General features: G+C 39.9%; 1 protein-coding gene across 1 annotated transcript in view; it reads right to left on the reverse strand.

Annotated features, from left to right (window-relative positions):
* Window positions 1-27,821, reverse strand: part of BEX4 (brain expressed X-linked 4) — a 667,575-nt gene that overhangs the window by 618,001 nt on the left and 21,753 nt on the right. The gene's annotated exons all lie outside the window — the stretch shown is intronic.

A 27,821-nucleotide genomic window follows, 5' to 3' on the forward strand; every position in this document is an offset into this window, starting at 1 on the left:
GATTCAAGTCTACTAAGGTGGATACAGGTGAGAGTGTAAGGGATGCAGAACTGGTCCCTTCCTCCCTGCCTTGTCAAGAGGTAAGGGATAAAGGTGTTGTCCTCTGATCTTCTCCCATATTCCATAGCTTCTCATCCCCTGCAGTCAGGCAAATGACTCTGTTGCTCAGTCTAAAAGTATACATGGACAGGTGACCAAGGTGGTAAATGCCACCTTTACTCAGATGACCAATCTGACCTGAGTAAATGTATTTGCCTTCTTCCCTCCCTTCAGTTCCCACAGAGGTAACTCAGGGATGCATAGGAGGGATTGTTGGTCACATCCCCCTGCAGCTGTGGGTTTCCATAAAACCTAGAGAAGTGATTTCTGGGGGAAGCATACAAGTCTGCCTGCTGTGGCCTCATTCACAACACCCAAGTCTGCTCATGCCCCCTGGCCTGAGAGGTTCAGCCTGCTGGGCCTCTGCCATATAGGCTCCTCACTTCAGGGTCCTCAGAAAGAACCTAGCCTTGATGTAGGGTCATGTGCTGCAGTCCACCCCCAACTTGGTGCCCCCTCAACTAATGGACTCACCTCCTCACCATACTGATAAACCTAGAGTAGGCATTCTCAACTGGCTAACTCTGTGAAAATTTTATCAAAATTATGCATGTTCATTTTAGTGGGGAGAAGGTTTGTAGGTCTCATCAGATTCTCACAGACATCTGTGACTAAAAAAATAATTCAGAACAACTTTACTAGGGGAAAAAAGGTAAGTTCCCTCAAAAGAAATCTCTCAAATCTCTGTGTGTGTGTGTGTGTGTGTGTGTGTGTGTGTGTGTGTCCCTCTCATCTCCCCACACTCCATATTTTTTTAAATGTATGAACATTGCAGAAAAGTATAAAGTAGAATGTGGAAGTGTGTCAAGTTCCAAGATGAACAACACTGCAGAACAGAATGGTTGACAGCTAGTGACTAAAGTGCAATGAATATACATTTTAACTTGAGAAGTGACATCTTTAAAAATTGAGTCTTTCTATTCATGTTGTCATTATGATCGTCAATAAATTATATGTTTATTCAGGGAAGTCATACTTATTGTTAAGCTTATTCCCAGGTATGTTATTGTTTTGTTGCTTTGGGGGATGACATTTCTTTTATGATTATATTTTCTACCAGGTTATTGATTGTCTTGGTAAAAATATTTATATGTTTATTTTTAGTGACCTTTCTTAATTTTTCTAATAATTTTTCAGTTGATGACTTTGGTTTATGTAGGTATGCATAGAGAATCGTCTACAAATGATGATTTTTAATTTTTTCAGTATTTATATATTTTATTCTTTCATTTTATGGACATAGCACATTGACCAGAACCTCTGCAACTATGTTGAATAATAATGGCAATTGAGGGCCTCCTAATTTTATTCTTGAAGTAAATGGGAACACCCTTAATATTTCACCAGTGAGTGTGACATTTGCTATTGGATTCTGATTTATCCATCTGTGTTTGTTTGATTTATGGCGGATGTCTAAAAGCTGCACTTTTATGACCTTTACATAATACTGAGCAAAATTCAAATGTCCACATAATAACATTAGGAGAAAGAAGGGATGAAGGAGAGTTGCTATAAGTGCTATGCTTATTGTGAATATGTTGATGAAAAAAAGAAGACACTGACTTTGCTCTCATAGTGGAAACAATACCTTCATGAAATAATCACATATACAGACAAACTAAAAAATACTGTGAAGGAACACTGTTAATACAAAAAATACTGTGAAGAAACAAGTTAAAAATGTGGTAGAGCCTGGGAATTAGGGAAGGCTTCCTTGAGGAAGAAAGAAAGTGAAATTTTGAGCTGAAATGAAGGAAAGGAAAAAAAAGGGAGATAAAATAAAAATATCTCAAATTCTCCACCCTTCTGATAACCACCATGGTAGTTCATCTACCTCAATTCTAGGATAAATCCTGTGAAAACCACTACTAACTTTTCAATGAACTATTTCCAGGCGTTATTGTTGTTTTATATACAGTACATCAACAAAAATTCATATGTACATACATTATATGTGAACATATATTATTTGGGATCATACTATGCATATCATTCTGAACACTATTTTTCACCTAATATATTGTATACATTGCTTTATCAGATAAACTGCTAGTCTATAGTGTGGATTTACCAAAAATGTAATCAATGTATTACTGATCAATATTTTGCCTCTTCCTAAGTTTTGTCTATTACAAAAAAATATTACAGTGGAAACCTTCATATGGATAAATGTTGACAACTATGGCATTATTTCCTTAGGTTTAATTCCTAGAAGTGAGATCACTGGGTCAAAGTGGATGTTCATTTTATCCATGTTGCCAACTTTTACCTCTTAAATTTACTTATTTATACAGTATTATGCTCCAAAAATTAGGTTTCTTTAATTAAAAATTACATTAAACATCATCTCATAGGTTTGTTAATCATTTGTATTTCTCTTTCTATGAACTGCCTTTTCCCCTTTTCCACTTTTCCTTATTAATATATAAGAATTTTAATATTAAAACTTAATACTCCCATAAGAAAAGGAACAAGACAGGGATACCCACTTTCACCACTCATGTTTGACATAGTACTAGAAGTGCTAGCCATTGCGACAAGATAAGAAGAAATAAAAGGCATCCAAATTGGAAAGGAGGAAATAAAACTGTCACCATTCACAGATGACGTACTGTCCATAGAAAACTCTAAAGACCATCAGAAAACTACTAGATTTAATAAATGAATTTGGCAACTTAACGGTATATACAATTAACACCCAGAAATCTATGGCATTTTTATACACCAAAAATGAACTCTCAGAAAGGGAAAACAAACAAACAACCCCATTTACCATTGCAGCAACAACAACAAAATTAGATATTTAGGAATAAACTTAACCAAGGAGGTAAAAGACCTGTATTAGGAAAACTACAAAACATTGGGGAAAAAAGATATATACAAGTGGAAGAATATACCATGTTCATGGATTGGTAGAATCAGCATCACTAAAACTTCCATATTATCAAGGCAACCTACAGATTCAATGCAATCCCTATTAAAATACCAACAGCATATTTCAAAGAGCTAGAACAAATTCCCCCAAAATTTATATGGAATCAAAAAAGACTCCAAAGAGCTGCAGCAATCTTGAGAAAGAAAACAAAGTTGGAGGAATCACAATATCAAATTTCAAGTTATACTATAAAGCCACTGTACTCAAAACAGCCTGGTACTGGCACAAGAACACACATATAGACCAATGGAACAGAACTCGACCCAAGTTATTATGCTCATTTAATATTTGACAAAGGAGGCAAGAGCATACAATGGAGTTAGGACAATCTCGTCAATAAATGGTGTTGGGAAAATTGGACAGATACATGCAAAAAAATGAAACTAGACCACCAACTTATACCATATACAAAAATACACTCAAAATGGATACAAGACTTAAATGTGAGATGTGAAACCATAAAAATCTTAGAAGAAACCATTTGCAGCAAAATCTCAGACATCTCTCGTAGTAACATGTTTACGGATGCATCTCCTAGGACAATGGAAATTAAGGAGAAAATAAACAAATGGGACTACCTCAAATTAAAGAGCTTCTGCACAGCAAAAGAAACCATTAGTAAAATAACAAGAGTGCCCACACCATGGGAGAACATATTTGCCAATGATACATCCAACAAGGGGTTAACCTCCAAAATCTACAGGGAATGCGTACAACATAGCAAAAGGAAGATAAATAATCAAATTAAAAATGAGCAAAGGACTTCAATAGACGCTTCTCCAAAATGGATATATAGAAGGCCAAAGGGCATATGGAAAAATGCTCAAAATCACTGATCATTCTAGAGATGCAAATCAAACTGACAATGAGGTAACACCTCACACATGGAAGAATGGCTATCATCAACAAATCAACAAACAACATGTTGGTGAGGTTGTGGAGAAAAAGGGAACTCTAGCGCATTGCTGGTGGGAATGCAGACTGATGCAGCCTTTGTGAAAAACAGTTTGGAGTTTCTTAAAAAAAAAAAAAAAAAAACTTAAAAATGTGCCAGGCCAGCATGGCTCAGTGGATAGAGCACCAGCCTTGCACACTGAAGAGTCCCAGGAGATTTGATTCCAGTCAAGGGCACATGCCTGGGATGCAGGCTTGATCCCTAGTGTGGGGCCTGTGGGAGACAGCTGATTAATGATTTTCTCTCATCATTGATTTTTCTCTCTCTCTCCCTTCCCCTTCCTCTCTGAAATCAATAAAATATATATTTTTTAAAAATTAAAAATGGAACTACCATTTGACCCAGTGATCCCACTTTTAGGAATATATCCAAAGAAACTAGAAACACCAATCAGAAAGAATATATGCAGCCCTACGTTCATAGCAGCACAATTTACAATAGCTAAGATTTGGAAACAGCCTAAGTGCCCTTCAGCAGATGAGTGGATTAAAAAACTATTGTATAGCTATACAATGAAATACTATGCAGCTATCCTATCTAATAAAGAGGGAATATTCTAATTGACCCTCATGCTGTCACAAAGATGGCAGCGCCCACAGCCAATAAGGAGGGAATATGCTAATTGAATGCCACACCTTCAAAGATGGCTGCACCCACAGCCACAAGATGGCGACATCCAGTCCCCTCAGCCCCACGGGGGCAGCAGGCACATGGAAAAACCAGGCTGCTCCACACACCTGCCTCTTGTCTCCCAGTCCCCTCAGTCCCCAGCCTCCCAGGACCTGCCGGAGGCTCAGGCAAGCCTCAGATGACAGCTGCCCAGCTGCCCAGGACCGCCCAAGGTTCAGGTAAATAGGGCCAGCCAAGGCTTGCGCTGCTGACAGTTCCAGCAGCAGAGGTGTAATGGGGTATCGCCTTCCCCTGATCGCTGGGTTGTCTCCAGCCCCTGAGGGCTCCTGGACTGTGAGAAAGAGCAGGCCAGGCTGAGGGACCACCACCTCCCCTCCATCCCCTGTTCCAGTGCACGAATTTTCATGCATTGAGCTTCTAGTAAAAAAGATAGAACTCTAACCATTTGCAGCATCATGGATGGAACTGGAGAGCATTATGCTAAGTGAAATACACCAGTCAGAGAAAAATAAATATCACATGATCTCACTCATATGTAGAATCTAATGACCAACACAAACTGATGAACAAAAATAGACCCAGATGCCAAAACCGGTTTGGCTCAGTGAATAGAGCGTCAGCCTGTGGACTGAAAGGTCCCAGGTTCGATTCTGGTCAAGGGCATGTACCTTGGTTGTGGGCACATCCCCAGTAGGGGGTGTGCAAGAGGCAGCTGGTTGATGTTTCTCTTTCATCGATGTTTCTAACTCTATCCCTCTTTCTTCCTCTCTGTAAAAAATCAATAAAATATATTTTTTTTAAAAAGAAAGAAAAATAGAACCAGAGACAGTCTGTCAAACTTCCAAGGGAAGGCAGGGGAGGCTAGAGAGGGGAAAGAGATCAATCAATAAATTCATATGCATATATGCATAATCCAAGGACACAGACAGAAGGTGGTGAAGACTTGAGGGGGACAGGCAGGAGAGGGCAATGGATAAAAAAGGGACATATGTAATACTTTCAATAATAAAGACCTATTAAAAATAATAAAAATGGAAAAAAGAAAATTATAAGAGATATCTTATATAATAAAGAGGTTATATGCAAATTTGCCATCACTCCAACATACCAGATGGCCATCCCCATGTGGTCAAAGATGGTCACCCCCATGTGAACACAAGATGGCCATCACTAGATGGCCTGCAGAGGAGGGCAGTTATGGGTGACCAGGCCAGCAGGGGAGGGCAGTTGGGGGCAACTAGGTCTGCAAGGGAGGACAGTTAGGGGCAACTAGGCCTCCAGGAGGGGGCAGTTAGGGGCAACCCAGGCTTGCAGGGGAGGTCAGTTGGAGGGGGACCAGACTGGCAGGGGAGGGCAGTTAGGGTAAGGTGACCAGACGTCCCGCTTTTGGCGGGACAGTCCCGATTTTTAACAATTTGTTCTGCATCCCCAGGCGTTTTAAAAAAAGTTCAAAAAATTTGCCGAAACCGGTTTGGCTCAATAGATAAAGTGTCGGCTTGGGGACTGAGAGGTCCCGGGTTCGATTCCGGTCAAGGGCATGTACCTTGGTTGCAGGCATATCCCCGGTAGGGGGTGTGCAAGAGGCAACTGATCGATGACTCTCTCTCATCGATGTTTCTAGCTCTCTATCTCTCTCCCTTCCTCTCTGTACAAAATCAATAAAAATATATTAAAAAAAAAAGTTCAAAAAATTTAAAAGATTCTTTCCAAAAATTGGGACTTTTTTTTTTTAAATGGAGACATATGTAATACTTTATTTTTTTTTTAATATATTTTATTGTTTTTGTACAGAAAAGAAGGGAGAGAGATAGACAGCTAGAAACATCGATGAGAGAGAGTCATTGATCAGCTGCCTCTTGCACACCCCCCACTGGGGATATGCCCGCAACCAAGGTACATGCCCTTGACCGGAATCAAACCCGGGTCCCTTCAGTCCCCAAGCCGACGCTCTATCCATTGAGCCAAACCAGTTTCAGCGAAAAAATCGGGACTTTTTAAAAACGCTGTGGGACGCAGACAAATTGTTAAAAATCGGGACTGTCCCGCCAAAAGCGGGACGTCTGGTCACCTTCAGTTAGGGGTGATCAGGTCGGCAAGGAAGGGAAGTTAGAAGTGAGCAGGCCAGCAGGTGAAGGCAGTTGGGGGCAACCAAGCCTGCAGAGTAGGACAGTTAGAGGCGACCAGGCCTGCAGTGGAGGACGGTTAGGGGTGACCAGGCCAGCAGGGAAGGGCAGTAGGAATGATCAGGTAGGCAAGGTAGGGAAGTTAGGGGTGACCAGGCAATCCCCATGTGGTCAAAGATGGTCAAAGGGGAGGGCAGTTGGGGGCGACCAGGTCTGCAAGGGAGGACAGTTAGGGGCAACCCAGGCCTGCAGGGGAGGGCAGTTAAGGGTGACCAGGCCTGCAGGGGAGGACAGTTAGGGGTGACCAGGTCAACAGGGGAGGGCAGTTAGGGGCAACGAGGCCTGCAGAAGAGGGCAGTTAGGGACAACCAAGCTGGAAGGAGAGGTCAGTTAGGGGTAATTAGGCCGGTAGGGGAGCAGTTAGGTGTCAATCAGGCTGGCAGGGAGTGGTTAGTGGGTGATCAGGCTGGCAGGCAAAAGCGGTTAGGGGCAATCAGGCAGGCAGGTAAGCGGTTGGGAGCCAGCAGTCCTGGATTGTGAGAGGGATGTCCAACTGCCCAGATCGGGCCTATACAGGCAGTTGGACAACTCTCAAGGGGTCCCAGATTGGAGAGGGTGCAGGCTGGGCTAAGAGACACACACACACCCATGCACAAAATTCATAACAAACATACAAAGACATTTACCAGAGCAATATGATAGTAAAAAAAAAAAAAAAAAAAAAAAAAAAAAAAAAGCATAACTAAACTTAATGTAATGGAAATGGTAAAATACAACTTTCCTTTTATTTCAAAAAAATTATGCTCTCATTAAAATTTTGGTCTTCAAAAACTATTTGATAACATGTATTTATATAAGTAAATTAAAAAATAGAAAATAAAATTATATAATAGTATGCTCCCAGTATATTTTAAAATGTCCCTTTATAAATAGTAGTTAGATTTATAATACTTAGTAGGGTTACATATATTTTTAATTTTCTTTTTAAGTTTTTGATACTTTCCAAATTTTCTAGAATTGGCAACATAACAACCTATAGTTAGAGGGGGGAAAGAAATTTTTTACCATTTACTTAAAACAACAAGTTAATATTAAAATTTAATATTTTCTGTAAATTAAGAAAATGAGCTCTTTGTGATAATTCTTTTTTTTATTATTGATTTTTTACAGAGAGGAAGGGAAAGAGATAGAGAGCTAGAAACTTCAATGAGAGAGAAACATCGACCAGCTGCCTCTTGCACACCCCCTACTGGGGATGTGCCCGCAACCAACCTACATGCCCCTGTGCGGAATCGAACCTGGGACCTTTCAGTCCGCAGACCGACGCTCTACCACTGAGCCAAACCGGTTTCGGCTGTGATAATTCTTATGATATTTTCTCAAATTATAATTTTCTTTGGACTTCTGCTATATAGAAATTTTATATCTTTATGATATAAAATTTATCAATTCTTTCTTTACATTTTTTAGGTATTGTGTCTTGCTTCAGACATTGGAAAAAAGTTTTTATTTACTGTTTTACTTACAATATTTATGTGTGTTTTAAAATAAATATTTTGATCTCTGCCTGACTCCCAATAAATATTGTAAGTAAAAACAGATTTAAAAATATGATCTCTGAATGCATAATAATCTGGCCACTCAGTGTATATCTTATATAATAAAAGGATAATATGCAAATTGTCCCATTTTTACTTACAATATTTATGTGTGTTATAAAATAAATATTTGTTCCAGGAGAAACCAAGATGGCGGCATAGGGTAGACACCCAAATGCAGCCTACCACAACAAATTTGAATTTAGAACTGAATAACAGGGGAGGCATTGCCCTGAAGCGCCAGACAGCTAGCTGAGAGGAGGCTCTGCTATCTGGGAAGGAGAGAGAAGGCACGCTGAACCTCAGGAACTGTGAAGGTACGGAGAACTGTGTGCGCGAAAAGGCGCTGGCTTACTCCCTGCACGCAGAGAGGGCGGGCCGGGCTGAGTTCGCTACTGGCTTACTCCTGGCGCGGAGAGGGCGAACAGCTAATGCGGCTGGCTTTCTTGTCCAAGAGGAAAACAGAATCACCCTATTGCTCTGATAAACAGCCCCAGACAGGGAAAGGCCAGACTGTCAGGCAGTGGGCAGAGATCTCTTGGAGGTGTGTGAAGCCAGAGGCCATTACTGCGGGTCTTGGGGAGGAGCCGAAGGGAAAACAAAGTTTGTCTGCACCAACCTGAGACTCCGCCCTACCTGTGGCTGAGCACAGAAGCTCTCCCAGAGGCTGGCTTTCTCTAAGGAGGGACTGGCAGGAATCCAAAGCTTGTCTGCGCCTTTACCAAAGAGGTGCGTGCACGCCTGCAACCAATCTTCCAAAACTCTCCACGAACAGGACTTTTCTAAGGCGAGACTGACAGGGAACCAAAGATTGTCTGTGCCACCCTGAGACCCCGCCCTATTCAAGCAGAGTACAGAAACCCTCCTAGCTGAGATACTGCTGATCCTCACAGCCAATTGGCTTGGAGATCAACGCTTCCCAGTGATACCAACAATAAGCAAGGCTTAACAACAAGACTGCACACACAGCCCACAAAGGGCTACATCAAGACTGTTCACTGCAGGTAACTGAGAAGGCTGTGCTACTGGGCTCTACCAGAACACCTAGCACACAAAGCTATTCCACCAAATCAGGGAAACAACTAAAATGCAGACAAGAAGAAGGACACAAAGGAAGGAGATGGAGGAAAAGAAAAGATTGGACATTGAGTTCAAAACTACAGTTATAAGGTTATTCAACAATATCCTAAAAAAGGCCGATAAAATAAATGAGACCTATGAGGATATGAAAAGGGAGCAACTAGAAATAATAAGGCATCAACAAGAAATGAAGAAAACATTGTCTGAAATAAAAAAATATTATACAAAGTCCTAAAAACAGACTGGAAGATCGCAAGAATCAAGACAAAGATTTAGAACACAAAGAGCCAGAGGACATTGCTCTGCAGAAGGGAGAAGATAAGAGAATCCAGAAAGTTGAAGATAGTGTAAGAAACCTCTGGGACAATTTCAAGCGAACCAACATCAGAATTATGGGGATTCCAGAAGAGAGAGAGCAAGATACCGAAAGAGTACTAGAAGAAATAGTGACAGAAAACTTCCCCCACCTGGGGAAAGAAATAGACTTACAAGTCCTGGAAGCCCACAGAACCCCAAACAAAAGGAATCCAAGGAGGACCACACCAAGACATATCATAATTAAAATTCCAAGAGTAAAAGACAAAGAGAGAATATTAAAAGCAGCAAGAGAAAAGCAGGTAGTGACCTATAAAGGAGCACCCATAAGATTGTCAGCTGATTTCTCAACAGAAACCATGCAGGCCAGACGGGAATGGCAAGAAATATTCAAGGTGATGAATAACAAGAACCTACAGCCAAAAATAATCTACCCAGCAAAGCTATCACTCAGAATCAAAGGACAGATAAAGAGCTTCACAAATAAAAAAAAGCTAAAAGAGTTCATCACCACCAAACCAGAATTATATGAATTGCTGAAGGAGGTTATTTAGGAAGAGGAAGAAGATAAAGATAAAAATTATGATCAACAAATACGTAGCTATCAACAAGTGAATCTAAAAACCAAGGGAATTAAAAAATCTGATGAACAATATTATCTGGTGAATATAATAGAATCAGAGGTATGGAAGGGGAGTGGACTGATGATTCTCAGGGAAAGGGGAGTGGGGGTGCGGGAAGAGACTGAACAAAAACTGTGCACCTATGGATGAGGACAATGGGGGATGGGGAAAGGACAGAGGGTGGGGTGGGAACCTGGTGAAGGGGAGCAATTGAGGGGGGGAAGAGGATCACATTTGTAATAATCTGAACAATAAAGATTTATTTTTTAAAAAAATAATAAAATAAAATATAGTTGACATACAAAAAAAAAGAAATTCTGGTGTCAAATAAAATTGGAATAGTACCATTAAATAAATAAATAAATAAATAAATAAATAAATAAATAAATAAATAAATATTTGTTCCATATGGAATGTATATATGTGTGTGTCGTTGTATTTATTATCAGTAAGGCACCAGCAGTTTTACCCACTATTGCTTTTGTACAATTTACATAAATGTCCACATAGAAGGAAAAAAAAAACACAAATAACATCTCAGTGTTGTTTTAAATGTATTTTTCTAGCTTTATTGATCATATGGAATTATTTTTTTAAATAGTTAGCAAATTGCCCTAATGTCAATTATCAAATAATGCATATTTAGCTCATTGATTTAAAATGCCAACCTTCATTTTATCTACACATATTTGGATCTAGTTCTTTTAAAAAAAAATGTCTTTATTGATTTTTAGAGAGAGGTAGGGAGGGGGAGAGAGAATAATCAATTGGTTGCCTCCTGCATGCACCCCTACCAGAAATTGAGCCCACAACCTGGGCATATGCCCCCACAGTGAATTAAACCGTTGACCTTTTGTTGCATGAAATGATGCTCAACCAATTGAGCCACACTGGCCAGGGTCTGGATCTAGTTTTTGATTCTCTAGTATGACCCATCAATATATTATTTTTTATTTCTTTTTATGTACCAAACTATTTTAATTGTAATACCTCACAATAGGTTTTAATATCTGGGAGTGAAAGGCCTCTTACTCTCCTTTTTTATAATTTCACCATCTTCCTATTCATATGTGTTTATTTAGAGATAAAAGGCATTATTTTGTTAGATTCCCCTAAAATTCCTGCTTTTTTTTCAATTTGTTATAACTTAATAGAGGGATAGGTATTAATATCTTATTATCTCACACCCATTAGAATGGCTATTATAAAAAAGACTAGAAATAACAAGTGTTGGTGAGGATGTGGAGAAAAGGAAACTCTTGTTCATTGCTGGTGGGATTGTAAATTGGTACAGCCACTGTGAAAAACAGAATGGAGTTTCCTTATAAAATTAAAACTAGAACTATCACTTCTGGGTATATTTCTGAAGAAAATAGCAATCCCACTTCTGGGTATATTTCTGAAGAAAATGAGATCATTATTTCGGAGCTATCTGTACCTCCATATTCATTGCAGCATTACCCAAGTGTCTTCAAGAGATGAATGGATTTTTAAAATGGTATAATTACAGATAGAGACAGAGAGAGAGAGAGAGAGAGAGAGAGAGAGAGAGAGAGAGAGAGAGAGAGAGAGAGAGAGAGAGAGAGAGAGACTGGTCAAAGGATAAGGATAAAAAATTCCAATTAAAAGATGAATAAGTAGTTTTGGGGATCTAACATACAGCATGGTGGCTATAATTAATAGTACTTTATTATATACTGAAAGTTGCTAAGAGAGTAGATCTTAAATGTTCTCATTACAAGTACAAAAAATGTTAATTATGTGATATGATGGATGTGTTAACTTACCTTATTATAATATTCATTTCATAATATGTGTGTATCAAGTCATTACACTGTACACCTTAAACTTACACAATGTTATATGTCAATTATATATCAATAAAACTGAGAAAATTAAATATATTTCTATCCAATAACCCAGTTTTTATTCTAGTTATTTGTGTCCATTTATTTTTGTCAGCAGAAATTCTAAATTAAAAAAATAACTCCTCAGACACTGCCTATTACACTGTAGGTTTTCAATAAGTATTTGTTAAATGAATGAATATGTCTTTCAAATTTTTTGTTAAATTAATACCTAACTAGTTTATCTTTTCTTATGTTGAATATTATATATGCACTGAGTGGCCAGATTATTATGACCACTCCATCAGTACTTCGCTGGGCCACCTTTTGCCTTTAATACTGTGATTCTTCTTAGCATTGACTCCACGAGATGTTGAAAGGTGATGCGAGGAATCTGGCACCATGCCTAGTGAATAGCACTGTCCAGTTCTGTGAGATTTGATGGTTGTGGAACCAGCTGCCTGATGGCTCTTTTAACTTCGTCTCACAAATGCTCAATTGGATTGAGATCTGGTGATTGTGGGGGCCACCTAAGCAAGGTAAAGTCTTCCTCATGTTCTTGAAGCCACTTGTGCATAATATGTGCACCATGGCATGGCACATTGTCTTGTTGGAAGAATCCATCTCCATTAGGATACGTGATCAACATGATAGGATGAACTTGATCAGCAATGATACTTAGGTATGTTGTGCTATGCAGATGCTGTTCCACAGGAATTAAATCATGCCAGGAAAAGGTGCCCCAAACCATAACACTGCCCCCACCAGCTTGAAGGGTTGTACTCATACATGTGGGGTGCATGCTTTCATGCTGTTTCCGTGAAATTCTCACTCTGCCATCTGCATGATGCAACTGGAAATGTGATTCATCAGACCACATGACTTTTTTCCAATGCTCGACTGTCCAATCCTTGTGTTCCTGTGCGAATTGAAGACATTTTATCTTGGTAACTGCAGACAGCAAAGGTGTTCGAACAGGATTTTGGCTTCCATATCCCATACGATGCAGTGTACAGCTAATTTGCCTACAAACATCAGGTAATCATAATAATATGGCCACTCAAGTGTGTGTGTGTGTGTGTGTGTGTGTGTGTGTGTGTGTGTGTGTATTTATATTAGAGCCGCAGTGCATGAATTTGTACGTGGGTGGGTGTGGGAGCTCCTTCCATGCCCCACATGGTTCAGGGTTCCTTTTCAGGGTTCCGTGTTCTGGAAGGCCACACACAAATGAAAAGAGACTGGAAAAGAGTTAATTTGGGAAAATGGGGGGCCAGGAGGGAGTCCACCTCTAGGTGGAGGACTACTACTGCTCTGGCCTTGCTATCCCTTTTATTGAAGCTATGGTAAACACCCATATCCTTTAGGCAGAAAATTCACATCTGATCTTACAGACAATCAGCAAGAATTTACATCTTATTAACAGGTGGAAGTTTCTTTAACTATCAAGGTCTCAACTAAAGAATGAGTGATTAGCTCCAATCATTCAGAGTAATTAAAGTTGACCAGCCTTCCAGATTCCCTTTTCACATTTCTCTATTAGTGACAATGTTCGGTTTCCGGCAGGTGGGGTCTTGCCAGCCTGGCCAGGGGTAGGGCCAGCCTGCCTACTGGTCAAACTCCTGGTCGAAGGGACAATTTGCATATTAGCCTTTTATTATATAGGATATACACTTAATGGCCATATTATTATGCATTCAGAGATCATAATAATCTGGCCACTATATATGTATGTGTGTATATATATATATATATATATATATACATACATACATGAAAATGGTTGGTTTTTGCATATTGATTGTATAACCAGCTTTGTTATGAAGTTCCTTAACTTTCAAATAGATTTTAGTTGGTTCTTTTAAATAATTTTGCCTCCTCCTTTCTAATATTAATATCACATCTCTTTCAATTAGATAATTGCATTAACTAGTACTTATAGAACAACTAGAGGCCAGGTGCATGAAATTTGTGCATGGGTGCAGTCCCTAGGCCTAGCCAGCAATAGAAGTATGAGTGTCTGGCATGGAAGGCCAGGTTCCAGCTGACCTCTGGGTTCTGGGAAGCACCTGGGCCTCCAGTCCCCTGCGTGCCCCCTTCCACCTGAGTCATGGGGCCCCCACCTGTTGGGAGCTAGCAGAGTTGAGGCAAGCAACTCAGTCTTAAGGAAATAGAATTAAGTTCCTTCTAGCAGAGGTTGTGTGGTGCCCTGAGGGCTTGGCCAGAAGATAAGATTAACCTGGGGTTTAGCATCTCCTGTCTTCCTGCCTCTTCCCCTTCCTGATCCTCCCCCCTAGATAGCCCAGCCTTTGAATATTGCACCTTGGAATGTCACACCGCCTCTGGCAATTAGTCAATCCTGTGTTGCCATACCAAAGACCCCCCTGCATGGGCGGCCCTGCCCCCCTTTGTCTCTGCTGTATAAATACAGCCATTTCAGAGAATAAAACTGAGGCTTGATCAGAACCTTGTCTTGCCTCCATTCTTTCGCGTTCCTTGTTTGATTCTTTCTCTTAGGTGGTTCCTGCGTGCCCCCCGTTGTTGTCCCGCGGGTCGGGACAAAATGGCGCCCAACTCGGGGTACTTCTGAGAATCTCTAGCGAGAACGTCTACCGGAGAAGCCCTGGCCAGGCACCCCCAGAGTCGCCGCGAGGACCCGCGAGTGAAGACTCAGCACTGGATCGCCACGGTCCGCCCGCCGTGAGACAGATCGGAGTAAAGGTAGGTAGATGAACTTTTCAAACAAGATTTCAGAACATTTCACCCCTTTTTTGCTCGATTGTTATTATTGGTTCTCTTGGTTGGTTTCTTCCTGCCCACTAATAAGCACTCACTTGCCGATCTGGGGAAGAGTGAAAGGTACCCGTCTTTGGCTGTGAGAACTCCGATTCACTTGAACTAGTACCGCCTCCCGGTTTTCTTGGCGAGAATCCTCTCCAATTAGATCTACTCTTAAAACCTTGAGCTTGCTTTGAACAACAGGTCGTTCACCTTTCAGACTCAACCACGGGAGACCTGCGCGCCTGAGGAGGGCAAACGGGGTCTCCCTGTCTGTAAGGATCCGTGTAGGCGGATTATACCTACCGACCGTTTCACGCAAGCAAGGGAGTAAAGGGTAGAGTCGAAAAGAGAGTAATTCCGCCTGAATTCCTGGGTTGACGAGAAAATTCAAGCTGACCTGGCACGGGGTTTATACGTCCCGGAGGCTTACGTGGAGAAGGAACCTCTTAGAGAGCCATCCAATCGACCGATAATGGGGAATTTGAGTTGTCATGAAATGTTCCTTGACGGTGTCAAGATTTCCTTCAGAACGGGAGGAGTAAGGGTTAAGAAAAAAGAATCTTAGAAAAAGGGCTCAGGGAGTCCCCTCAGGCATGAGGAATTAAGGATAGAAAAAAAAAGGATCTTAGAAATGAAAGTGCCCTTTAGAGTGAATGTTGAAGTCTATGTGATCACAAAATAATGTTGTTTCTTGTTGAAATTAGAATCTTAGTATATGTATGGAATTTAAAATCTGTAATAAGTGGAACTCCACTGCTGAAACTACCGCCTTGTTTAAAAATTATAAGAAAACTCACAGGGAAATGCACATCTTGACCAAATTGGGTATTAATTATTATTTCAGAAAGCCAAAAAGGAAGAAAAAAAAAAATTGAGATCTGTCTATCTTTTAAGCATGAAAAGAAATTCAGCCAGATCTGTTGCTGATGCTTCCCCTGAAGTAAGCAGAATATGGGGGAAGGGAGAGACATGAGGCGATCCAATATAGAAGCCCGCTCTCCTAGTATATTAAATTAAAAATTTCCTTTCTCGCCATAAAAAAGTTTTAAAAATTTAGAATTGAGTCTGGGATATCTGTGCACGTGTAAGGAGTAGGCTAGTATAAGACGAAATGCGCGCACATCCGATTTCGGATATTATATAAGTCTTGAACTAGCCTTAACTTTTTACAAGAGCTACAGAAATGAAAAACCCAGAACTGATTCTTTTTCCTGAGAAAAACAGCGAAAAAAATCTTCTTGAAAGAAATTCAAGCTAATTCCAGCAACAAGATGTGCATTTCCATAATAAGAAATAGTTTTCAAAATGCTAGGGAACCTTTTAAAAAAGTTAACTTTTAAGGCCTTCAAGAAAATAAGTAAATTTGTCTCTGTCATAGAATTTATCCAAAGTCAATACTTTAAAGATCTAAGTAGTCCAGATAACTGGCTACATCCTTTGTTGAGGGAAGAAAGGGTAAAGGCCCTTCCCCCAGCAGACAGTTAAGATAGTGTCCTGCCAGTAGCCATCTTAAAGAATGTGTCCCAGAGCCACTGGCAAATAAAAATTAAAGTTCAAATTTGCCTCATAAAAAACCTAGAGGAAAGAATTGAATCTATTAATTGATTATGTCTTGTATTTCTCTTCTAAGAACTACTAAATATATTTGATTTGCCAGCTTTAAAAATTCAAAGTTCAAATTAAATTAGGAGAAATTGTAGAGTTGTAGTGATTAAATACTTAAAGCATAAAAACTTATTTTTAAGAAAATAAAATATATTTCCTCTAAAAATTAGAAATTCAAAATAAGTTGCTTATTATTGATCTAATTAGAAAGAGAATTGATTCTGTGATCTCCACCAAAAATTTTTCTATACAAAAACTAGTCTAAATCTAATTGTCTTAAGATAATAGTAGGTATTAAAAATATTTAAATCATATATAGATATTTACTTGATGGTTTTTTCCATGTTAAAATTTCAAGGCCTTAACAGAGATGATTCTAGGAAAGCTCCAAGGGCCCGGAGTAATACAAGAGATTTATTCTCTCTTCTTATAGGAAAACTTTTTAAAACAGATCTAATACTTAAAATTGCATGGAAAGCCTTATCAAGTAAAAATTAATAGGTATATATTAACTATTATGAAGATTTTCGCCTGTAAGAAAGGCAAAAACAATATATTTCTTAAAAATAGCCAAATTTTTCAACAGCAATAAAATTTCAAGAAAAATAAAAGCCATGCTTTTGAATCAGACCAATAAAATCTTTTTAAACTAAAAATACCTACTTAAGTTACTTCATAAATTAGCTTTTACAATATAATCAATGTCATATAAATTAAGTTACATGAGAAGCCAATGTTTTATAAATTGAATCCTAACTGTATATGGCCGCCTACATTTTAATTAAGCTAAAGGCAAGGCAACATTTGCGGCTTGTGAATTCAGAAATAAATTTGCTTTATTTTTAAAGTAAAGATACCTTGTCATGATAGCAGTCAGCACCTGTGCATTGCTACAGGTTGCCCAGGACCAAGGGCAAGGAAGATCGGTGTACACACCCTTCTACATAGAAGTCAAAATACTTAATATTTTTTATTCTACCGGGAACCCTAGCTTAGGGGCTTAATTTATATCTAACACAGGGAATAGTATTAACAACCACATTAAAAGAAATTTTTTATCTCAGGTATTAACCATTTTTACAGATAGATCCAGTTAGAAAGGCTAGATATACTACAACAGAGAAGCAAAAGTCCTTCAAACCTCTTATACTTCAATAGAAATACAAGCTCTTATTTATGCCTTAACAGAATTTACTACAAAGCCCATCAATCTATAGTAATAGTACTTATATGGTAAATATAGCAAAAAACAGCTACTATAAGGCACATTAATTTAGAGGAACTTTTCATTTAACTTTCAGTCTATAAAATGTTATTTGAGAATGGCAATTTCCATATTTTATTAGAAACAATGTCTTCAGTATATTATCCAACTTCCTATACCAACCTTAGGAATAAATTCCCGAGGACTTAAACCTAATCAAATCTGGTAAAATAAATGTCACTCAATGGTAGAAAGAGCCGTTCATACGTTTAAGATCATTTTAAAAACAAAAAAGGAGGAGATAGATATTATGTGTCACCTCAAGAGAAGCTCAGTCATACTTTTTATACTTTAAAAAATTTTTAAATTGTGATGCAGAAGATCGTACAGCAGGCAAAGGCATCAGGCCTCCTGTACAATAGCCTCCACCGAGTCAGCTAGGTGGAAGGAAGCATAAACCAGAAAAGAGTTTTATCAGATTCAGTAATAATGCGGGGCTAGGAGTGGCTGTACATTCTTATACTAAGTTATCTAATCAAGTAATCAATGATGTCCAAGCTCTCTCTAGTACCATTAATGATCTCCAAGACCAAATTGATTCCTTAGCTGAAGTTGTTCTACAAAATAGGAGAAGGTTAGACTTACTCAGAGCAGAGCAGGGAGGGATATGCTTAGCCCTACAGGAACGCTGCTGTTTCTACTCCAACAAGGCCGGAATCGACCAAGACAAGAAAGCGGCGGAAAGAACTGTTCGAGAACCCTCTCTGGAGCGGACTAAACGGACTTCTCCCCTACCCTCTCCCCATCCTGGGCCCCCTCATAGGTTTCTTATTAATCCTATCCTTTGGCCCCTGGGCTTTTCGGAGGTTAACAGATTTTGTAAAACAACACATTGACAGCATCTTGGCCAAACCCATCCATGTACATTACCACTGTTTAGCTGTAGCTGATCATGAGCAAGATTATGAACTTTACCATCGCTCCCTCCCTGCAGGGACAGCATGATGACCAGAGGAATGCTTACCTACTCCCCACTAAGGAGAAAGGTATGGGTACCGATATGGGTGCAGAGCAAAGCATTGCAAGGGAAGGTCCAAAAAATTTTCCGACCCCCTCTTCCCAAGGGAAGGTCACGGGAAAATTTCGACCCCCTCTGGATTTCCCTGTGAGCATACCTGGTTTGCATAGAGGTTGGTATCAATACAAATCCAATCGGCTCTGCCTCTCCTCCCCAAAAGATACCAAGAGCCACTAACACTGGTGGGCCTGGGAAGCCCACGGGAGGAACCAGGTCACTACTCCCCCAATCGGTTAAAGCCCACCCTCAATTAAGACAAAGGGAGGAGATGTTGGGAGCTAGCAGAGTTGAGGCAAGCAACTCAGTCTTAAGGAAATAGAATTAAGTTCCTTCTAGCAGAGGTTGTGTGGTGCCCTGAGGGCTTGGCCAGAAGATAAGATTAACCTGGGGTTTAGCATCTCCTGTCTTCCTGCCTCTTCCCCTTCCTGATCCTCCCCCCTAGATAGCCCAGCCTTTGAATATTGCACCTTGGAATGTCACACCGCCTCTGGCAATTAGTCAATCCTGTGTTGCCATACCAAAGACCCCCCTGCATGGGCGGCCCTGCCCCCCTTTGTCTCTGCTGTATAAATACAGCCATTTCAGAGAATAAAACTGAGGCTTGATCAGAACCTTGTCTTGCCTCCATTCTTTCGCGTTCCTTGTTTGATTCTTTCTCTTAGGTGGTTCCTGCGTGCCCCCCGTTGTTGTCCCGCGGGTCGGGACACCCACCCAGCTCCCTCAGTGCATGGGAGTCAGGCAGTGGCCCTACCCCCACCCCCGCTGCCACTGGTTGCTAGCTCAAGGGTGATCGGTGGGGTCATCAAGCCCTGCTTGCTCCTGCCTTGGCTTGGTGCCTCCCACTTACCTGCTTCACCATTCTGCCATGGTCCCGCTCTCATCAGGCCCATTAGGGTCAGCAGCATCTCCACTGCCTCCTGCTACCAGTGTGGCATTGTTGATGCCCACTATGCTCTGCACCACTCTCCGGTGGACAGCATGTCATAGCAAGCAGTCAAATCCCTGGTCAAACTCCCAGTAGAGAGGACAATTTGCATATTAAGCTTTTATTATATAAGATGTTAAATAATTATGAAAAAACTGGCATTCTTGTCTTTTTCCTGATTTTTAAAAAAAATGTTTCTAGTGTTTGTGCCTCAAGTATGAGGACTTCTTGTTAAAATTTTATAATTTTAATCATATTAAAGAAATATTGACCTATTATTACTTCAATAAATTGAATCCAGAAGGTATCTGGCTTCAAGTACAATTTGATTAAGATTCTGGCTTCATTTTTTTTTTCTGTAATTCTCTCTACTATACCCTTCCTTACATATTAGCTTCATCCTCAGGTTGGCCACTCTTATAGAACCAAAAATAACTGCAATAGTTAATTTGGGCCTTACATTAGCACATCTTTAGCAGTCAGAGTTACAGTAGGAAAAATAATCCAACTCAGTTGGTTCAAGAGACTTCAGTGTAGGGACTATTCAAAGAGGTATATGCAAGGTTATAAGACCAACTAGGGTGGTGGTCGGCAAACTCATTAAACAGAGCCAAATATCAACAGTGCAACGATTAAAATTTCTTTTGAGAGCCAATTTTTTTTTAAACTTCTTCTAATGCCACTTCTTCAAAATAGACTCACCCAGACTGTGGTATTTTGTGGAAGAGCCACACTCAAGAGACCAAAGAGCTTCATGTGGCTCGCAAGCCGCAGTTTGCCGACCATGGAACTAGGAGATTCTGTGGCATTCAAATAGCAAGAAGCTGTTACTCTAGAGTTTAGGCCTAAAAGAGCAAAAGGAAGAAATAGTATTACTAGAGCCTAGTGGGAGCTAGAACCATGGAGGAGAGACCTTCTGGTAGAAGCTAAATTCTGCCAATATATTTATCCATAGTCATATTTATTGGTAGTCACTGCCCGAATTATGAAGGGGGCAGGGAAGAAATACCATGTCTTCTCTCTTCTGCCCTCCAAAGTTTTGTCAGTTCATTCCATTGGCTAAACCCAAAAAGACTCTAGGAATGGAGTCTAGGAGACATAATCAGTAAGGGTCAGCATCCCAAGGCATAGAACAGGGCAGAGAGGGGAGAAAATTGATCAATAAGTGGAACAACATAGAGAATAACCAACACAATCCACTCCTTTTGTCACTCAGCAACCATTTTTGCCACTTATTCCAATGAAGAAACACATCTCCAACAGGGAGGCAGGAACAAAAAGCCCGATCAGCCACTGTACTGTCATGGAGTGATACTAATTCATACTCTTCAACAAAACCTAATTTATAACAATCATCTCTAGTATTTTTCATATATCAGAGAAAGGAAGAAAAACATAATAAATTATCAACAAATACACCTAATTGCTACAGTTCCCTCTGTAGTTGGTCATGAAGCCAAAGTCAATAATCATTACTTCATTCTTTCACCACCCATTTCATATTTTCCTTAGCTAGACAAAGTTCTTTCCCCAATGTAGTGACCCTAACCTTCCATGCTGAATTTATTAGATTTCTGTTCTTTTACATGACCAGGATTATTATACAAGTGAGTACTAAAATGTTCCCCAGTGATTATTTCTGAGCTCTAAGCATAATTCTCTTTGTTCTCATTGTATAACAGCATCCCTGTTTCCCTTGGTAATGGGATCCAATCACTCCAGCTAATACAGTAACCTCTTTCTCTGCCAGTTAGTTCAATAGCATCAGACCAAAATGGCTAATGTGCAGATTTAGCTTTCAATTTAGAGGAACCATGGTTTTACTCCCTGGTGGAAGCATTCATTCCTTGGAAAAGTAGAAACTCCAAAACTGCTGAGCCCAAAGTTGTGGAGATAAAAAATAAAATTCTTTATTGGGTTGCTTGGTATAATAATGAAAGGGGCTACTCCCTCTTCCACCTTTTTATTTCCAAACCTGTGCGTCCTCACTATGAGGGACATAGCACCATATATTGGTCACTGGTTTTAAAGTAGCTATTGTATTCTCACGGTATAGCATTTTTAACCTGGAACAGCTGATCCCAATAACTAAATCTGCAGTAAGCTATTTACTTTTCTAGCAGGTAAGCTGCTTCTACATGTTGGAGTAACTAATGAAAACTAGTTAATCTTTGGCTACAACTCCATAATTTTACTTACCTATCACTAAATGAGTTCCTTTGTCAGAGACAATGTTGTATAGTATACCCTGATGATTATCAAAGCATTCTAAAGTCCATGGATGGTGACACTGACAGAATTTTTGTGAGCAATAAGGTAAATGTGTATATAAAATATAACCTTATTTTTATGAGAAAAAAATCTGTTCTCATAATGATGAAAGGTGTCTTATATAATAATCCTACCATCATGGTGAAATGACTGGTATCCCATGGACTAATACTTTGTTGTATCAAATGGATCATCCTCATCTTATTTTGTTGTCAAGTTGGGCATTCAGTAGTGTTAGTATGATATTAACCTTGGTGAGTGGAAGTCCATGATGTTGAGCCCATGCATAGCTTCCATAACATTTATGCTAATCTAACAAGGATAGCAAAGAAAAATATAGAGATAATTATCACTATTTTATTACTTTATTGCATTGTTAGATTGAATTTACTAATTGTTTTGGACTTTTGCATCTATATTTATAATTTAGACTAGAAGCCTGGTGCACAAAATTCATGCACAGGATGGGGGAGTGTCCCTCAGCCCAGCTTGCGCCCTCTCCAATTTGGGATCCCTCTCATAATCCAGGACTGCTGGTTCCTAACAACTCGCCTGCCTGCCTGGCTGATTGCGCCTAATCGCTTCTGCCTTCCAGCCTGATCACCCCCTAACCATACCCTTACCAGCCAGATCTATGCCTAACTGCTCCCCTGCAGGCCTTGTCACCCCCAACTGCTCTTCCCTGCTGGCCCGGTCACCCTTAACTGCCCTCCCTTGCAGATCTGGTTGCCCCAACTGCCCTTCCCTGCTGACCCAGTTGCCCCTAAGTTCCCTCCCTTGCCAGCCTGGTCACCCCTAACTGCCCTCCCCTGCAGGTCTGGTTCCCCCTAACTGCCCTCTCCTGCAGGCCTGGTTCCCCCCAACTGCCCTCCCCTGCTGGCCTTGTGACCCCACACTGTCCTCCCCTGCAGGCCAGGTCCTTCCTAACTGTTCTCCCCTGCTGGCTTGATCACCCACAACTGCCATCCCCTGCCAGCCATCTTGTGGTGGCCATCTTGTGTCCACATGAGGCAGCCATCTTATGTGTTGGAGTGATGGTCAATTTGCATATTAGGCTTTTATTATCTAGGATACCTCTGGTTTACTTTATTTTGTTCTGTTGATTTTTGTTTCAATATAAGCTTTATGAAGCCTTATAGAATTAATTGGGTATAGCTTCACATTTTCCTATGCTCTAGAAAACTTTAAATTATATAAAAATTATTGACTCCTTAGTGACTGTTGTGGTAATAAGAATAATGACCCCCTCAAAGATGTCTACATATTGGAAACTGTGATTACAAATATGTTATATGGCAAAAAGGACTTTGCAAATATGATTATGTTAAGGATATTGAGATAGGGAAATTATCCTGGATTGACTGGATGTGCTCAATGTAATTACAGGTCTTTATAAGGGAAAGAGAGAGGCAGAAGAGTTAAAGGAGATGTGACAATACAGATCAAAGTGGGACCCAGGTAACAGACAGAGACTTGGCTGACAGCAGCTGCCCTCTCACTGCAACAAGACTTATTTGAGAGGTCTCATACCCATGGTGTAGGCAAGTGGGTTTTTAATATCCAAGTCCAGCCTAGCAGCAGGAATTCTCAGGCCCTTCTCAAGAAGGGAAATAATCAACTCCACTAATACACACATGGTAAATGAGATTGATGCTAGAGTGTTGAGTATGACAGATGAATGGTAGCCAATTTCTCAGAGGAAAGTAATATGGCTAATGGAAATAAATGAATATTCTAAAAAAAGCAAAAACCTGATTGTACTGGTCAAAAAGCTGTTCCTAAAGGGTTAACAAAAATTCTTATTGGCAGAGTGTCCCACGGTAAAATTGCACAACATGTTATGAATCTAAAGTAGTCATAGTGTAGCACAAATAACTTAAAATGTAAAAGCTATCAAGACTACAGTATAAAATTTCCAAAAGTTTCCTATTATTTAAAGTAAAAAAGGGGGTGACAGTGGAAGAATATCATGTAAGGAAATATATCCTGAGGATAATTTACATCTAAAAAATTTGTGCTTTAGAAAATTAACCTTCATTTGAAAGGCTAATAGCAAGATAACCATGAAAATACACACATGTTGACAAAACAAGCCAGAGGAAAATCATTTGGGGGGGAGGGAATGGAAAAGAATCCCAAATAAAATTTAAAGAAAATATCCCTTTATTAACTTTTGGTCGAGAATATGTTTGTATATTTTCAGAAAACAACTCTGAGACCATCTGGAATCCTGTAACAGAGAGGAATAGACATAAGCGCTCCAGCCATGAAGACAGAAGAGACACAATTCATAGATGGAAGATGCTGACGACGCCTCAGCATACCAGCAGACAACAGCTGCGGGTTGCTGAAGGATTCCCAGGACCAAACCAGAGACAGGCATTACCGCCATTTGTCCACCAACCAGATCTGAAATACCATGGCTGGCATGTACACATAGGAACTATCTGGCATTGAAATTGGGACTCAAAAGAACTGTTGGCCCAGAAAGGAACTCTCTACAGACTGATTCATTTGCCTCTCAGCATAACCATTATGGCTTGTTGCAGTTTAGGTTCTTACAAGGGTATTTCTTGGATCACATGATCTCACACATCTAGAGGAAATAATTAATAACACAAAGAGACCCAGAGAAAGAGAACCAGAGATCAGACTCTCAAACCTCAGAGGGAAAGTAAGGGAGGATGGGGGTAAGGGGAAGAGATCAACCAAAGGACTTGTGTGCATACATATGGGCCTAGCCAGTGGCCATGGACAACGGGGGTTGGGAGAGGGGGCATATCTAGGGAGGGGTTTAGGATGGGAATGGGGGAATAAGGACAATTATGTGAGACCATAATCAATAAAATTAAAATTAAATTAAATTAAATTAAAAAAGGAGATGTAACAATAGAATTAGAGGTCAGAGTGTTGTGGTGTGATAGGCCAAGGAATGGAGGCAGCCTCTAGAAAATAGAAAAGGTAAATTAATGCATTTTCCACTACAGCATTCAGAGGGAACACAGCTCCATCAACCCATTTTAAACTTCTGACTTCCAAAACTGTAAGATAATACATTTGTCTTATTTTAAGCCATTAAGTTTGTGATAATTTGTTGCAGTGACAATAGGAAACTAATACAATGTTATACTTATGTGTGGTTTTTAAAGAACAGAAGAGAAAGTCTTTTTTATATATACCCAGATATTTACCATTTATATTGCTTATTTATTCATGAATTCCAGATTTCCTTCTGGTATCATTTCCTTTTAACCTAAAGAACTTCCTTATCATTTCTTACAAAGTATATCTGCTATCAAAAAATTCTTTTGATTTTCCTTCATCTGAGAAACATTTTTATTTCATCTTCATTCCTGAAGGATGATAATTTGCTAGATATGGAGTTATGGGTTGCAATTCTTTTCTTTCAACATTTTAAAGATTTTGTTCCACTGTCTTCTGGCATTCATTGTTTCTGATTTTTTTTTTAAATCATAGGTCTTTCAATTTATCATTCACCTTATAGGTAACATGTTGTTTTCCTCAAGCTACTTTCAAGGTTGTTTTTTTCTTTTATTTTGGTTTTAGCAATTTGACAAGATGTGCCTAAGCATGGTTTTCTTTGAGTTTATGCTACTTGAGATTCCTTGAGCTTCTTGAATCTATAAATTTATGACTTTCAAAAAATCTGGGAAATTTTTGACAATTATTGACTCAAATATTTTTTTCTATCCCAGAAGAGGCAAGCTAAGACATTCAGGAACTGCCACACCTTCTGAGCACCATTTCATCTCACAGAGTGTTTCTCAGGTAAAAGCAGGCCATTGCCTTCAGCTCTGGTGCAGTGGTTCATGGGTTCTTTCGATGAGAAAAGAGGCAGTTCTCTACAGCTCTGCCTGAGAGAACTGACTTATTTTGGAAAAGGTAGAAGAAAATCCCATGCCTACAGGCATTATTGAAAACAGTGATCTTTATGGAGACTAATTAAAAGGAGGATGGTACTAATATAAGAAAATGTCAGAACAATCACAAGTTTATTAGAGATAACCAGAAAAGTAGATAACCAATAAGAGCCTTCCTGGAAGCATTTACAATTGTGGGGGTCAATAGAAAAAAAGAAAGAAAGCTGTGTACATATGCTATGATACATCCACTTAGGCATATCAGGGAGAGCAGGCTTGAAGGGATTCCGTGTAACAGGATTGAAGGGATTCCACAGCACACACAGACCACAAGGAGCACAGGGTAAAAGCCTCACTGACACAAGGAACATAAACACAACCTCTGACCAAGCACAGACAAATCATAAGCTACTCTGCCCCAGGGGTGAATCCTAGAAAGCTAATATTAAAAATAAAATCACAGTCACTCTTGGCAGTCTGTAAGTATATGTAAATACCAAAGGCTATGCCCTTTCAGGAGCAAATAAAGAAGGAACCTCCAAGCTACTTAAGTACCTAGTAATCAGCTACTGATTTGGAAAATGTGTTTTCTCTATCCCTATCATTATGAAACATTTGACGAAGTTTATATTCACATATAATGGACAACAGTATGCATTTGTAGTTTGTTTGTTTTTTCTCAAGGCTCTACTAACTCTCCTGTCCTATGTAATAATATAGCCTGAAGATATTTGGAGCATCTGAATGTAATACTACTTCACTATGTTGATGATATCATGCTAATTGGGCCAAAATTAGTAAAAAGTGGCTAGCACATTAGAGATCTTGGTAAGACACATGCAATGTAGAGGATGGGAGATAAACCCTACAAAGATCCAGGGACTGGTTACATTAAGTTCAGTTTTTAGGAGTCGAATGGTCTGGGGCATGCCAGGAGATTCCCTCCAATGTAAAGGACAAATTTTCACCTTCCCCACTAAGAAGGAAGCTCAACATTTGGTAGGTTTCATTGGGTTCTGGAAGTAGCACATTTTACACCTGGAATTACTATCTTTACCCATTTATTGAGTGACAAAAAGTTGCCAGCTTTAAGTGGGGCCTAGATCACTTATGTCTGCACTTATGTCTCTATTTGATTGGGTTTGCAATTGTCTACTGTCATCTACTAGGCTATGAAAACATTCTTCCAATGACCAAACTGGTGCATGAAATGGAGATATGATGGGGATCTCACCTCAGCATTCTTTAGGTCTTTAAAGGTTGCACTGCCTTAACCGATTTGGCCTGTGAACTAAAGGGTTCCCTGTTCGATTCCAGTCAAGGGTATGTACCTTGGTTGCAGGCACATCCCCAGTTGGGGGTGTGCAAGAGGCAGCTGATCGATGATTCTCTCTCATTGATGTTTCTAACTATCTTTCTCCCTTTCTCTCTGTAAAAAAAAATCAATAAAATATATGTTTGTTTTAAAAGGTGGCACTAACTTCTGCCATCCTCCCAAAGATGCAATATGTTCTTATTTGCTATTTTGGCTGAAGAAAGGGAGAACAGAGCCTGGGCTGTAAGGCGGAAACTCAGGGGAGCAGCGAAAGGAAGTCCTGGAGGCAGGCCCATTGTGCACAGAGAACAGAAGGTTGACTGTGCCGCTGAATTGCCCTAGCGGGAAGGAGACGAAAGTTCCAGACTGCTCTGAACCCCACTTCCAACCCCACTTCCAAGTGAACTGAACCCCACTTCCGGGCTCATTGGGGGAGAGCCTAGACCACACATGTCAAACACAAGGCCCGCGGGCCAAATCCGTCCCGCCAGGCCTTGCAATGTGGCCCGCACCGTGCTGTCATCACTGCACTCCGCTGCGTTCCATCACAATGACGCGC

The sequence above is a fragment of the Pipistrellus kuhlii genome, unplaced genomic scaffold (assembly GCF_014108245.1).
Source record: "Pipistrellus kuhlii isolate mPipKuh1 unplaced genomic scaffold, mPipKuh1.p scaffold_m20_p_16, whole genome shotgun sequence".
NCBI lineage: Eukaryota > Metazoa > Chordata > Mammalia > Chiroptera > Vespertilionidae > Pipistrellus > Pipistrellus kuhlii.